The 15,391-nt window shown below is 45.6% G+C and overlaps 1 long non-coding RNA gene across 12 annotated transcripts in view; it reads right to left on the bottom strand.

Moving 5' to 3' along the window:
- The window catches only part of LOC128098787 (uncharacterized), a 102,579-nt gene that overhangs the window by 14,223 nt on the left and 72,965 nt on the right, over positions 1-15,391 (bottom strand). For all 12 annotated transcript variants that reach the window (XR_008214327.1, XR_008214320.1, XR_008214324.1 and 9 more), the window contains 2 exons: positions 13,717-13,812; positions 11,014-12,664 (listed from right to left, as the gene is read on the bottom strand). This is a non-coding gene — a long non-coding RNA (uncharacterized LOC128098787). The remainder of the gene's footprint in view (positions 1-11,013; positions 12,665-13,716; positions 13,813-15,391) is intronic.

The raw sequence follows: 15,391 nt of genomic DNA, 5'->3' as shown, positions 1-15,391 counted from the left end.
TCCTCCCGAAAGAGCTCAGAGAACTTTTCAAATCCCACCCACATGCTGCATTTTCCTCCTGACTTTGTGAGGTCCAACACTGAGCAGCCACTGAGTGAGGGGGGTACCATATGGCAGGACAGCCGCTAAGCACAGTAAGGGCATTTCCTGTGCTCCAGAGACCAGGTATAGAGGAAACAGGAATTCCTCAAAGATCCAGACAGAGCTTTCCTTAATCTCAGAGAAGAGACGTCATGGAGCTGCAGAGGGAATGAAGCTTATACTATCCTAAGACACACTCCGACCCCTCACTGGAGCCAGGAAAGGAACGCTATCTGTGCAAGGACACACACTCTAACTTCAGGTTGCACATCCTGTGCTCTTGTGAAGATGCAACAGAATTATCAGGACCAGGCTTTACTAAGAATGGCTACTTGTCTTGGGCAAGTTTTGATCTCTCTCTCTCTCTCTCTCTCTCTCTCTCTCTCTCTCTCTCTCTCAACCTCAATTTTCTCACCTATTAGAAGAGATACATACCTCCAGGTTTTCAAGATGATGTCATGATAGACAAGTGTTTCTTTTAAAATTTATTTTATTTCATTATTTGATATATGTGGGTATTTTGTCTGCATGCATAGTGCCCAGGGAGGCCAGAAGAGGGTGTTAGAGCCCCTGGAACTGGAGATACAGACAGCTGTGAGCTGCAGTACGAGTGCTGGGAATCAAACCCAAGTCCTCCTGAAGAGCAACCAGTGCTCTCAACCACTGAGAGATCTTTCCAGCCCTGACAAATGCACTTCTGGCAGGGCCAGATGCATCACAGGGCTTCGTAGGAACATCTGATTCTTCCTTTGTTCCTTCTGCAGGTAAGCCTTGGGCAAAGTTTGGTCCTTGGTACTCAGGGGAGGGACGAAGAGCTAGGAAGCCAGTGACAACAAAATCAACAAAGACAAGTACACCAGGACAGAAATCACATAGAGGAACACCAGGCAAGAGTCTGGCCACACAGCCATTGGCTCTGATGGACAGGCCTGCTGCTTGTCACGACATCAGAGAAAATTGTTGAGGAAGGGTATTCCACCTGCTCGAAGATAGAAGGGTCAAGCCGATTGCTGGAAGCTGGTAGAGAAGTATTTCAGAATTTAGAGGGTCAGTGCATCCCCTGCTCTACTGCGGGCCTTACTGATCCCACAGCAGGTGTGAGGCTCAGTAGAGGCTCCTCTTCGTCTGTATCATCCTCTCCCATCATCTCCTTCTAAAGATGGATGAAAGACAAGGAGAAGGATGAGAGGGTAGAGTTGGGCTCCTGCAGGGAGAACCTTCCCGATATCCTACCCTGGATCTTGGAGAACAAAACCTGTCTAAGCAACATAAATTGGCCAAAGCCCAGCAAACAAAAAAAGCATGAAGCAATTCAGAGAGTATGGGCAGCATGGAGCTTTCCCACAAAAAAAAAAATTCTCATTTGTCCACCTTCTGCAGAGCTTTGCAGGGCTTCTATCTGTTTGCATGTCTGGCACAATATTTGGGAGCACGTAAAAGCCATGCATCCACTTACAAGAAGAATTTTATAGTGCTTCTAGACTAGTTTAAGATAGTTCAGTATGAACACAGTGAGCTGTGAGGAGAACTGTCTCTTAGGTCACTGTAGAGGGGATGAACATTCAAAATGCCCCAAAGTGAGCCATCATAGAGAGCGTCAGCCAAAAGTCACCGCCTCCTTCACTGCTGATTATCGAGCATTTAAAATGCCATTTCACACACTCAGGGGCTGAGGCAGGAAGCAGGAAGATCATAAGTTTATACATAGTGAACTCAAGATCATCCTGGGCTATATAAGATTTTGTCTAAAAACAACATCACTGTGTACCAGGTCATTTCCCATATGAAGGTGGCATCACATGGGTGAGCCAGTATCATCACAAACATCCCAGCAATGGTACCAACACTGGGAAACAGCTGAGTCCAATTAAGGTGACCTGAAGCATCCTTGGGACCCTGCTAGCTATGAAGTCTATAACCAACCTAGTAGCTCAAAAGAATATTGTATAAACTGATGACATGACCGCTTCATGGTATAGTTAAGGGGAAGGTTTTTATTGTAGATATGAGAGAGAGACTAGCCAGAGGCATCTGGAAAGCAGGGAGCAGTTTATAGCAATGTCACCTTCACCAAGCTATCTTCACTTTTCAAGATCCTCCATGCAGGATCACATTCATGTAAACCCATCCTTTCTTCGAGGTCTCAGCCAGCAGCACCCAGGAAAGCCAGCTGTGACCACATCCAGCTATTCTGGTCCACTTGGTGCTGTGGAGTAAGAGCATCGGGGCAAGCCCAGAGTCAGCCTGACCTATTTCAGCCTGGACTATGTTGTTGATTAGCTGAGGGCTTTGGACATGCTGTTTAACCTCTGGATGCCTTGGATAATATATGCAAAGCCTTTAACGTCGTGTTCAGCAAATAGTAAGTGTGTTCATAGTCAGCAATATTATCAGCTCATCGGGGAGAGTAGAGCACCAGGCCCTCTGAACACAAGGCACCAGGTTTTATTTTGATAGTAATAACAACTTCCTTTTAATGAGTGCTTTAATCACTGTAAGCATACTCGACTGACTCCTTCATGTACTTGAATCCTTGAGAGTCTTTGGGGGTGCTTATTACTCCCATTTTAAGGATGATGAAATTGAGGTTTACGAAGATAAAGTCATTTGCTCTCTGTCATGTAGCTCCAAGCAGAAGTACTAAGGCATGAACCAAGTCCCCGTGTGGGAAGGACTGGGTGTTTTGGGATAAAGCACCACTCCTCCCTGGATTACAAGAGCATTCGGGAGAAGAATGGAAACTGGGCAGGAGACTGGCTTGTGTTTCCCACTTCACCTAGTAAATGAGCACCCTCTTTAGGGTTCATTCTGCTGCATACTGGTTTGGGCAATGGCTTAGGCCTTGATTGTGTATTTTTCCCTTTTATAAATGCCCTAATGCTCGAGCCGCACTCCTTCAGACCAATTAAATCTCAACCTCAGAAACTGTATCCAAAGCATCAATTTTTTTTTTCTCATCTCCTTATGGGATGGTAATGCGTACCAAGGTCATACACATGGGCTTAGGGTCAACCAGCAAGGCTGTACTAATCAACATTTGTATAAGAGGCTCTGATCCTAGCCAGCAAGGCTGTATTAACCGACTCTTGCAAAAGAGGCGCTGTTCCTAGCTACCCTTAGGTTTGAGGCTTGTTTACTACGGTCAGGCTCATCCCCATTAAGAACACCAAGCCTGTCAGTTCTCTGGAGGGGAGCACTGAGGAGTCCTAGGAGCATCAGCATGGATGTGCCTCTTCCTAAAAGAGAAATGTAGTATATGGAAGTCTGGGCTGGCCTCACTAACCTTCTTGACATTTCTCCCCAATATTAGGCCCAGAAATCAGCCTCTTTGACAACAGACAACACATTTGAATCTGGACTATTCCCAAAATGAATAAGGCATTGCCTGGGATATAATGAGTCAAATAAAATTTTATAGGTCTGTATGGGAAAGCTGGCTGGGGGCCTAGAGAGGCTGGAGGCTAGAGGGGAAGGGGGGGTAGAGGGCAGATGGGTAGTGGCTGGGGGAAGAGGGAGGAATCTTTCCCCCAGGGCAGATAGTATGGCTAATGGTATGGCTGGAGTAGAAGCCTCAAGAAGCTGGCAATCAGCAGAATTAGCATACAAACTGCCTTCTCCAGCCGTCAGCCCTGGCAGCCAAGCACCGGTAAGGGGCAGCAAGCTCTTACCTCTGCAATAAATGTTTAGTAAAGCATGCTGATGCCAAAGCTCTCGATAGGCCAGAGGGGAAGGGACCACTGCCTGAGGTCGGGTTTGGGGTTCAGAAGCAGTCATCAAGAAGGTCAGGGACTGAGGACAGAAAGTGGCAAACGGTCACCAGGCAGCCAAGTCACAGGTAGGCTTCACATCTACCGAGAAAGATCTGTGTGAGCAGTAAGAAGCGGTAAGGAGACTTCCAGGATGGACTGTCTCCAGAAAGCAGGCAGAGAAAAGCCACGCCCACAAGGAAGTGCTGTAACAGTCTCAAATAGCAAGGGACCCAGAGGGACTTCAGGTTCCCCTCAGCTTCCTTCAGCCTCTGGCAGCCTCCTTCCTGCCTTAGACCCGGACCTCTACCTCTGGCAAGCAATTTAGCGAACTCGCAGCCTCTCTGCTCTGTGCGGGTATAGACCTTCCCCCATTCTGTTTTCCACTCAGGAATGCTCAGCCGCCCCTCAAAAGTACAAGCATCGGGGAGATGGGGCCCCTGTCTCCCACTCTGTGGGCAGCGGGACCTTAACTTCCAGATAATTAGCAAACACAGATGTTCCTTCATCTTTCCCCCCATCCCATGAGACTCCCATTCCTCGAAACCTCATAATATTTAGAAAATACCAGTGATTGCAGCGTTCATACTGGTGTTCCCCTAAGTCCCGAAGTTTGCCTCCAAGCCAGTGTAATAAGGAACCCCCAACACTGTAGCAGATTGCAGAAGCCCAGCCTACTCTTAGTCACTTGGAACTGCAGAAGAGATGGAGGGGACAAGCACACCTGTTTCCCAGCGTGCCCCACAGCTCTGTCCTTGAGAGACAGCTCTGCACTGCCTGTGCCCCTCCCTGCCACCTCATTATCACCCCTTTTAGGACCCTTTCTGCTTTGGTGCCACCCACCCCAGACCTGCTATGAACAGCCTCTCTCCAGTCAGAAGGTAAATAAACATCTCCCCTCCCTCACCCTACTGCTAAGAACATGGTTTCTTAGATGCCAAAGGAAACATCTCTTATATTTGTATTTACTGTTGCATAAACAGCTTCTATTTACTAAGCAGCCTTCTGCTACAGAGGGGACAGTTTTAGGGTGAATGCAAGCACAGCCTCATCACATCCAGGACTCTGCACTCTTCTATGGCTTGGCCCAACTTTTCACTGCCGGTCCTGCTCTTCCTAGTGAACTCCACTCCCATTGGGTTCCATTGTCCCTGTCTCAAACATGGCTCTCCTTCAGGGTCTCTCCAAACTGCATGGTAAATCGGGAAATGTGACAAAGCAGAAATGGTCACCAGCAATAGAGATGGCTGTGCACTGAGGCCTAAGCTTCACAGCCACTGGCCACATGCACCCAGACCCTCAGCCTTTTGAACTCTGAAAACCTTTCAGGAGCGAGCAGCTGGCTGATTTAGTCACATGATTTTTCTCACTGTATCACTCTGGGCCAATTGTTTTACACCACCATTGTCCCTCCTTGTTGAGGTCCAAGGTTTAGGCATCTAAGGGTCCAACCAGATTTTTAAATGACCAGATATCCGGGGCTGGAGAGATGGCTTAACAGTTAAGAGAGCTTGCTGCTCTTGCAGAGGATCAGAGTTCGGTTCCCAGCACCCATGTTGGCCAGCTTACAACCACCTGCAACTCCGGTTCCAAGGAATCCAATGCCCTCTTCTGGTCTCTGAGTGTGTGTGGGCACATACACACACAATCTTGACGAAACAAATACTCTAGTTTAATAAGATATGTAATGGGAGAGTGAGAACAGTGGTTGCTAAAATTGTAAACTTCTTTAACACTTCTGCATCCTATCCACTGTGTGCCGAATGTCATGGGTAGGCTGGACCATCTATTCTTATAATAACAAGAAAGTCAGAACTTAGGTCATTTGAGCTATTTGCCCATTTTCACACATTTAAGTGTTGAAGTCAACATGTGAACTAGCCTGGGTATGGTGGTATAGGTCCACAATGCTAGCACTTGGGAGGCAGAGGCAGGAGGAACAAGAGATGAAGGCCAGCCTGGGTTACACAGTGAGACACTGTCTTACCAGACAGCCCGAACTCAGTCATCACACTCATCTAACTCTTCAACACAACTCGTTAGCATCCACCCCTCCACACCCCAATTTCTCTCTTCTCTCCTACCAACCAAACCACATCTCAGTGTATCTTCTTGAGCTCTTTCTGGTGAAAAAACAGCAGTACCAAAATCTTGCCCCTGATCCCATGAGACTCCCCTTCCTCGAAACCTCATAATATTTAGAAAATACCAGTGATTGCAGCGTTCATACTGGTGTTCCCCTAAGTCCCGAAGTTTGCTTCCGCGCCAATGTAACAAGGAACCCCCAACACTGTAGCAGATTGCAGAAGCCCACTGTTTAAAAGGGAACTCACCAGTTAACAGGCATGCTGGTCCACTGCTAACACTTCCTTGCCACGGTATTACTGCTCTACCCACAAACAACTCTGCTAACTGCTTGCCATCCCAGGGTAACCACCGGGCCCACATGTTCCTGGCTCATCTTAATGCTAATATTGTCACCTATTTTTTAAACAAGTTCCAAAACATAGGGAATTTATGACATGCTCATCCAAACCAGACCTCCTCGGTTTCTTGCATCCAAATGAACCCTGGATTCCTTCAGCAGAATCTCGGGTGCTGAAAACACAGTCATGGCCTCATGGACCCTCATAACACTGCCCTTGCCTCATTGGCCCTCTTCCGTATCATGATGAGGTAGTTTCAGCCCACTTCCTCGAGGTCAAGGCTCATTTACACGTTAGCAAAGTGATTGTGGCAAGCGGTGTAATCACCACAGCTGAGGCAGAGCATCTCCGAGCCTCCACTCCACTGTTTAATTACCCTCTGCACACCTATCGACTGCAGTTGTCATCACAGAGTCTATTCTTCCTCATTTCAGACTTCTGTGGGTCTGCTACTACTATTTCCCAGCAGCTAGATCTCCCCACTCTGCCCCCCGAGAACAGCCAGCAGATTGTCATAAAACACTGAAGCAAGTCCTTGCCACTACCCACGTATTGCTGCTGTGCTGTGGCTATGAGCCCATAAGGCTGGCTGAATCACAGGGGCTGGAAGCCTCACTTGTGCCAAGAAAACATGTAGCAAGGCATTCTGTGGGCCCTGAAATTTATAGACTGCACAGACCTGGCCACTCTCCTACCCCCACATGTGTGTTGACACAAGCCTCCTCTGGGTTGTGTCCAAGAAACCCTAGAAACATCCCTGGCCAAGAGCCACAGAAGCTGGGATCTGCGTAGGTGGTTCTCAGTTCAAGACAGAGATTTGCGTCTATTTCTCACTATGTATCTTCCCTCCAGGTGACCCTTCAGATGTCACCAACTTTCTGAAAGCTGTCTCACTCTGGTAGATAGAGAGAATGGTGCTCAGGATTCAAGGAACACTGGACACGTGGCCTAGGAGGCCAGACTCACCCTCCTTTCTCCAATAATACAGCATTTTTATACATTTGGGATATTATGGCTCTTTGCTTTTGAAGCAAAAGGAAATTTTTTTTTTTTTTTTTTTTTTTTTTTTTTTTTTTTTTTTGGTTTTTCGAGACAGGGTTTCTCTGTGTAGCTTTGCGCCTTTCCTGGGACTCACTTGGTAGCCCAGGCTGGCCTCGAACTCACAGAGATCCGCCTGGCTCTGCCTCCCGAGTGCTGGGATTAAAGGCGTGCGCCACCACCGCCCAGCACAAAAGGAAATTTAAATTAAGATATAGCAACACAGGGCTGAAGGTATAGGTCAGTCAGTATAGTGCCTGCCTAGCACATATAGGGAAGGCCCTGAGTTTGGTCCCCAGCGATGCATAAACTGGGTGTGGTAGCCCACATCTATCCCAACAGTCTGACTATGGAAACAGAGGATCAGGTGTTCAAGGTCAGCCTGGACTACATAACAAGTTTGATGCCAGTCTGGGCTATGTATGTCAGCATAAGCAAAGACATTAACTGAAAGTCGAAAGCTGTGCAGAATTATTAAATGTCAAAAGTGCCAGGATGAAAGGAAAAGGCAAGACGGAAGAGGTTGGTGCCCTCTGAAGAAAGAGCTCAAAAGGTAAGGAAGAGGGGGTGGCGGGCAGACAAACAGTCTGGAGACATAGCAGATGGCCACAAGCCTGACTCTCTTTGGCCACCACTGATCCATCACAATTTCAAGAAGGTTCATCTTCTGCACCCCAGTTGACCTGTATGGCCGGGTAGCAGAGCAAAACCACCACAAACTGCCAGCAGTGAGCTGGGAGTCACGAAGGCCAGAGCAGACAGTGAGCGATATGGTCAGAAGCCCAGCAAAATGCCAAAGCCAAGTCCATGTGTCAGAGTGGAGTTCAGGGCATGGGCATGATTAGATCCGATTCGACAGAGCACCCAAAAGGTGACAAATCCAGCAAGGGGGGAAGAGTGGAAGCTGGTGCCCTGGAGATGAGATTGGCAGGAGCCAGTAGGAATGCACAGAACCCAAAGTGAACTGGGAGGCAGTCCAAATGAGTCCCCATAGAGTCGTTGTGGGAGGGAATGGGGTCACTCTCTCACCTTATCACAAGCCAGAATTTTAATGTATCTAAAGTCCATTCTGTCAATGATATGTGTTCATGAAAATGAGTACAGTGGCTTTGTGTGCATGCATCTCCTTTCTGTAAATGGTATTGTGTTACACATCTCACTCCGTCAGCTCTTGGTTGTTAAAACCTTTCCATATTGCTATGTGTACAACTAATTCTGTTTCTAACCACTCCACATGGCAAGCATCTGCCACAATGCAATACCCACCCCACTGGGATGGTGACCCAGGTTGCCTCCAATTAACCTACCCCATCACAGCCTGCCTGGCGAGACTCTGAAGCTGTGAGCTGCCTCCTCAGTAACACCACTGTGGACGTGTGTGTGTGTGTGTGTGTGTGTGTGTGTGTGTGTGTGTGTGTGTGTTGGGTGGGGGTGGGGGTATTTGGGATACATTTCCAGGAGAAAAATAGCTGGGTCTTAAAGAAAATGTATTCCCAATAACCAAACAGTGGAAGACGGCTCTCCAAATGTTTGCACAGCAGCAGCTTAACGTGGTTTTGATGGCTCTCTTTTGAAGATCTGGGGCTTTGCCCCTTTCCAGTCAGCAACCTCCTGACCAGGCAGCAAATACAGCAGACATGTTAGAGAGGACCTAGCACCCACATGAGGTGGCTCACAATCACCTGTAATTCCAGTTCAGGGAGATCCCATGCCCTCTTGCGGTCTCCATGGGCACCTTCACATGTGTGGTGGACATAACACATAGAAGACACATAAATTTGAAAACTAAATACTTGTTTAAAAAAGAGTAATACTCAATGTCTTCCCCAGGTGACTGTATGAGTATTCTGGGGGGCAATGCATATTTGTGGACGCCATCTGGCCCTTTCCTAGATGTCCCTGTTCCCGGTCGGTATTTCTTTTTTTTTTTTAATAAAATTCTATAGTTTCCTTATTATTACTTTTATGTTCATTGGGGTTGTCTGCTTGTATGTCTGTGTGAGAGTGTCAGAAACCTTGGAACTGAAGTTACACACAGGTGTGAGCTGCCATGTGGGTACTAGGAATTGAACCCAGATCCTCTGGAAGAGCAGTCAATGCTTTTAACCACTGAGACATCTCACCAGCCCCATCCTTATTGGTATTTCTAAGCCCAAAGTAACCAAGATATACATGTGGGTAATGTGTCTCTGACCTGATCAAAAAACCCTTGAGCCTACTGGCTCCAATTGCCTACATCAATAGACGCCTATAATAAAATGACTGTTCAAAAATCTATACCGTGTTAACTTTAGCTGCGTTAGCCTAATAAGATTCTGTACTAACACATGGGCTTTATATTGGCACTTCACTTAGCTGTCTTGTTGTGTTCTTGTATTAAATACCTTCCATGTCCTTTTTGTTCTACCTTTGAGGTTTTTCTTGTATTATTTTACTCTTATAAGAGTGTGTGTGTGTGTGTGTGTGTGTGTGTGTGTGTGTGTGTGATTGCAATGTGTGATTGTTTAACCTAGCCTCTGTTGCCAAGAACTTAAGACCTAAACCAACTGTGTGTGTCTTGGAGGACACCTACCTCCACCTTATTTCTCTCTCCCTGCTTGGATTTCCTTCTGTTTAGAAGTGACCCCTGGCCAGTCTAAGGTCATTTAGTGTTCATGTCTTCTCATGTCTTCATTCTTTTATCACTAACTTGGCGATAGTTTATAACTGGACTTGCTGAAGAAGCTGCTGACTACTCCCCCAGGCCCCTGGAACCACTCTTCCTGTCTGACCTAGTAATGATTACACATGTGCCCAGGGAACTCCTGTAGTTCCTAGCTCTCTTGTGTTGGTCTGGCTGTAAGTGAAGGGACTTAGGGAATCATCTTTTTATTATTATTATTATTATTCTCTCATACAGTACATCTCAACAGCAGTCTCCCCTCCCTCCACTCCTCCTAGCACTCCTCCACCTCCCCTCTCCCCCAGATCCACTGCTCCTCCATTTGCCTTTAGAAAAGAGCAGGCCTCCCAGGGATATCAACCGAACATGACATAACAAGACGCAATAAGACTAGGCACAAGCCCTCATACCAGGGCTGGACGAGGCAACCCGGTAGGAGAAAAAGGGGTCCCAAGAGCAGGCGAAAGAGTCAGAGACACCCCACTCCCACTGTTAGGAGTCCCACAGGAACACCAAGCTGCACAACCATAACGCAGATGCAGAGGACTCAGCCCAGACCCATGCAGGCTTTGTGATTTAGGCAACCATTCTTTACCAGCATCCATTCACCAGATAGAAGGTGCAGTTATGAGAACTGGAAAGCCATCTTGTATCATAGGACGGATGATGCCTGTAAAGGTGATGGGACCTGCCTGGAAGAATCTTGAGTTGCTAATAATTGTGACACTGCTTGCCTAGGAAAAAGAAAAAAGACTTCTCTCTTAATCTCCCTCCCTCCATCTCTATGAGGAGGGGATGTCATATTAGCCTAAAAATAAAAATGTGTATTCCAGGGGCCAGCAAACATTTTATGTAATAAACATATAGGCTCTAAAGGGCAAATGACCTCTACTCAACTATGTTGCTCTGCTCCTTCAGCACAAACGCAGCTATAGATAACATGCAATCAAAGAGTATAGCTATATATTTTTTTAATTGTATTTACAAAAATGGGCATTTGTTATGTTGGAGTTGACCTATACGCTGTAGTTTGTCATCCTTCATATGGGACATCATTTACCTGTTCTTTAGGTAAATGGCACCTCCCTCTAAGACTCCTTCTGCAGTTTGTTATCTTTTCTCAGCCTCGTGGTTTTGAGACATCTCCATGTTAGCCATGTGGATTTGGTCCCAGCATTTCCATCATCAGAAGAGTCGCCATGGACTGAATGCTTTGTCCACACTCCTGCTCACGGATGGGTTGATGGTTCAGGCTGAAGAACCATGTGTACGGTCTTCCATATTGCTCCTGATTATCTGTTGTCACAATGTGACAGGAAAATGCTTCCTGGCCCATACCAGGGATGTCTCTAGCATTCACACCTGTGCATGAAATTACTATATCCATATGCTGCACATTTCAGCCTTATTAGCCATTTCCAAGCTTTCCATGGCGGCACCATGGAACCATCCATCAGCTCCCCAACAGCTTGTCTCCTTGTTTTACCTAACAATGAGACTTTTATCTAAGCACACAGAAGCTTTGGCATTTCCTAGCTCTCTCTTGCTGTCAGGTCTGGCCCATGCTCCACATCCTTCTCCACATTTGTTATCATCAGACTTAGAAAAGCTGTCAATCTAGTAGGTCAGAAGCAAACCCACCATGACTTTGGTTTGCACTTGCCTATTCACAGAGGCAGAGCATCGCAGGAGCATTTTGAATGCATTCTTCTGTATTTTGACTTTTGTTTTGTAAAAGTCTCTGGTAATATTCTTCACTTCTTCTCATCAATTATTTGTATTATTCATGTTGGCTTGTGAAAGGCTTTATCAGATTCTGAATACTAATTATTTATCTTTTATAGCTGTAAAAAAAAAGTCTTTTCCAAGTCTGTAAGTTTGACCTTTCACTTGTATTTTGATAAATGAATATTTGTAATTTTAATCGAGTCAAATGAATCAAATTTCTCATTTTTGCTCCTGCTTTTGGCATCTTATTTTAAAAACATTTCCTACTTCGAAGGTCATGAAGACATTCTCTTGAATTTTCTTCCAATATGCTGAAGCTTTTCTTTTTATCTCTAGGTCTTTAAGCACCCTAGGATCTGTGTTAGTTCAGATCTGAGCTAAAGAGAACACTTTTCCGTTCCAGACTGCCACATAGCCCGGTGTCACTTTGTAATTGCCGCGGTGTTCCCAAAGATGCACAACGCACCCTGTACCCGAGCAAATTGCTATGTGCTTGCTGCTTTATTGTTTTATTTCTGCAATCTCTTTTCTGTTCCTTTGATCTTTTGCCTCTCCTGTATCAATACCAAACAGTGCTGATCATTATAGCTTTATAATAATAAGTCTTGAGCTGTTTTCCAAAAGATTCATTCTCTCAGTTCTTGTTATTTCTTCCTCAACCAGTACATTCCTGTGTTCTTCCAAAGAAAACTGAGAATCAGCTCATCAGGTTGTATGAAGGAAACTTGATGGGATTTTGTCTTGAACCTCAACCTAAGAATTCACCTGGAAATACTGGATATCTTTACAGTGTTCGGTCTCAGTCACTGTATTTCATGTCCTTCCATAGCATCGTAGCCAGTGGGACAGCTGCAACCACAGTGTTGATCTCCATGGGTCAGTGTCAATGAAGATAACATTTTCTCCTGTTTGAATATAGGATTGTGTCCTTGGCCTTGTCCTTTCAAAAATATCTGCCAATCAATTATTCAGATGACACCAACCTAGTAGAGAGAGCACTTGCTGGAGATGACATAATGAAAATTCAGAATCTCAACAGTCCATATACATGGCCAAAACCAAGGGGAAATTTAACAAGTATATATGCTGAGCCCACAGCAGTTTCTGAAAAGCATGCAAATGCAGAGCGGCTGCAGAGGGAACAGTGGTTTGGCATCAGTATATGTGGAAATTAGGTGGTCACTGGTCACACACAGAATATAGGGCAGTAATATGAATGTGACCATCTACAGAATCATTGAAAACTTACTAAGGTACATTATTCAGTTCACGTGAATTCCAAGCTCCCTGTACCTGGTGTGATCCAATCACATCCACATCACATCTTTGAATGTGCTGTATGACACTACTAATGGGAAGATGTGAACAATTACTTGTGAACCACAGATGGAGAATTTGCAACAGAACAAGGTAATTATTCCATCAAAGTCCAACTTGGTGAACTAATGAATTTGGGGAGTTACTTAAAGGAGCATGGTTGACTCAAAGTCAACAGCATCACAAAAAGTCCACCAAGCTGGATGACAACTCACAGGTGGAGTTTGTAGGCAACAGGACCCAAGAGTCAAACTTAGATAACCTTTTCAAGGAAGGGACCTTGTGAATGTGGTAAGTTTCAGGGACTTCCTGTGGTGTGTGAGTTGTTTATTTTCTGAAGCTTAAGGAGACTTCCTTTAGAATGTCCTGAATTTTAACCAGCTTCCCTCTAGGATGGAATGTTTCAATTTGGAGGAATTGCTACCCAATGGAATGCCACAGCAATTTATCTCAGAGCATTAAAGGAGATAAACAAGGTATAAGAGGTGGAGTGCTGCCCATTCACGATCTCGGTCAAGAGATACCTACATTGTTACTGCTCTCATGGCAAAGCCACAAAGCAAAAAACACACTATCCTGCCTACATGGGAGGAATTCTGGCTCACCCTAAAGATGTCCTCAGCAAAGGAAGGGTCAGGCACATTGGAAGGCCGTGACTACCTGCTGGAATTGTGCTGGCCCAGTGTTATTGGGCATCTCCAAGGAGGACTATGAGTACCTGGCATCAGCTATTGCTCTGTGTGGTGAGTGGCCACCACTGTGAAATCATCCTCTCCTTCTCCCTGATCCAGCACAAGATTCTCTCATCACTGATCTGAGGAAAAAACAGGAAAGAAGCAGGTTAAGGCAGAACCTCAGAGGGGAATACAACCCAGCTTTTTCTAGGCTAAGGAGGATTCCATCACCTTTGTGTGTCGTGGGAGATTCATGTGGGTGTATGTGTGTGTAGGTGTGCCCATAGGCATGTGTACATGCATGTGGAGGCAAGATGTCAATCTTGAGTGTCATTCCTCAGGATCCATTTACCTTGATTTTTTGAGACATGGCTTCTCGTTATTGTCCTGAGACATGCTAATTAGCCTCAGCTGGCTGCTCAGCCAGTCCCAGGGACCCTCCTGCCTCTGCCTCTACAGCACTGAAATCGCAAGCCAGGTGCACATCTTTCTCACTTTCTACCTTATTTTTAACTAGACTGTCTGGCCATCAAGTGCCAGGAAAACTCTTGTCTCTAACTCCCAGTACTGGGATTACAGGCATGTGCTGCTGCTCCTGGACATTTTTTTAAAATTTTTATTCTTTAACCATCTCTTACATGTATATAATGAATTTTTATCAGATTCGCCCCATTACCTTCTCTTATCTGCTCCCACTCCCTCTGAACCCCTCCTTCCTCCCAAACAGTCAGCCCCCTGCTTTCATGTCTCCCTTTTTCTTAATGAACCAGTGGGTTTAATTATGTTGCATGACTGTGAGTTGGGAGTTACATGAAGAACATGAGCTACACCACTGAAGAAAAATTACTCCCCCTCTCCCAGTAGCCACTAACTGCCTGTAGCTTTTCGGATATGGGTGGGGCCTCATGTGCCCACTCCCCATCCATGACGGAATGTTGGTAGGCTTAGTTTCGTTCAGATCTTATTCAGATAACCACAGCTGCTACAAGATCATGACTTTGTAATGGTTACAACAGCCATGCCATGTCCAAAAGACATTTCCCTTCGCTCCTTCCCATCCTCAAGCTCTTAAATTCCTCCCAATCCCCACTTTAGCAATCCCCGCTTTGGAGAGGGTGATGCAGGTGTCTAATTTAGGCTGGTGTCTTTTTTTTAAAGTAGTTCTTGGGGCTCAAACTCAGATCTTCATGCTTGTGTGGCAAGCCTTTACCAACTAAGCCATTGCCCCAACCCATATCTTATACTCTTGGAAATTTGGAGTATTAGCAAACTTTTAATTTTTGATAATTTGATAGATCTAACATGTACCCCATTATGCTCTGGGGTTTTATGTTTGTTTTTATTTAATTAGCATTTTCTGGGCACTAATAAAAATAAACATTTTTCCCACATATTTACTGGCTAGTAAGAATTCTGTCCTGTGAATTGCCTCATCTTTATCTTTGAAGAGATTTTCGAGACCTGTTTTGTATCGATCACTACCATTTTTCATAGGACCGGAGTATTTGTCTCTCATCAGTCAAACGAAGAGGACAGCTCTCCTGTGGCTCCATTGTCCTCCTAGCTCTGTTCTGCTTCTAATCTTCCCTCCAGCCTTGACCGTTGTCCCCGAGTACATTCGATCCTTGCTGTCACTCACAAGGCATGGCTTTTCCAAAGCCCACCAAAAATCGATGGCTTGTTTGGCTCTTTGGCACAAAACCCGCAGTACCGGTAACT

Source organism: Peromyscus californicus, unplaced genomic scaffold (genome assembly GCF_007827085.1).
Source record: "Peromyscus californicus insignis strain IS unplaced genomic scaffold, ASM782708v3 Scaffold_6__1_contigs__length_162567912, whole genome shotgun sequence".
NCBI lineage: Eukaryota > Metazoa > Chordata > Mammalia > Rodentia > Cricetidae > Peromyscus > Peromyscus californicus.
The sequence above is the reverse complement of the archived record's forward strand: the minus strand, read 5'-3'. Positions and strand labels throughout refer to the sequence as shown.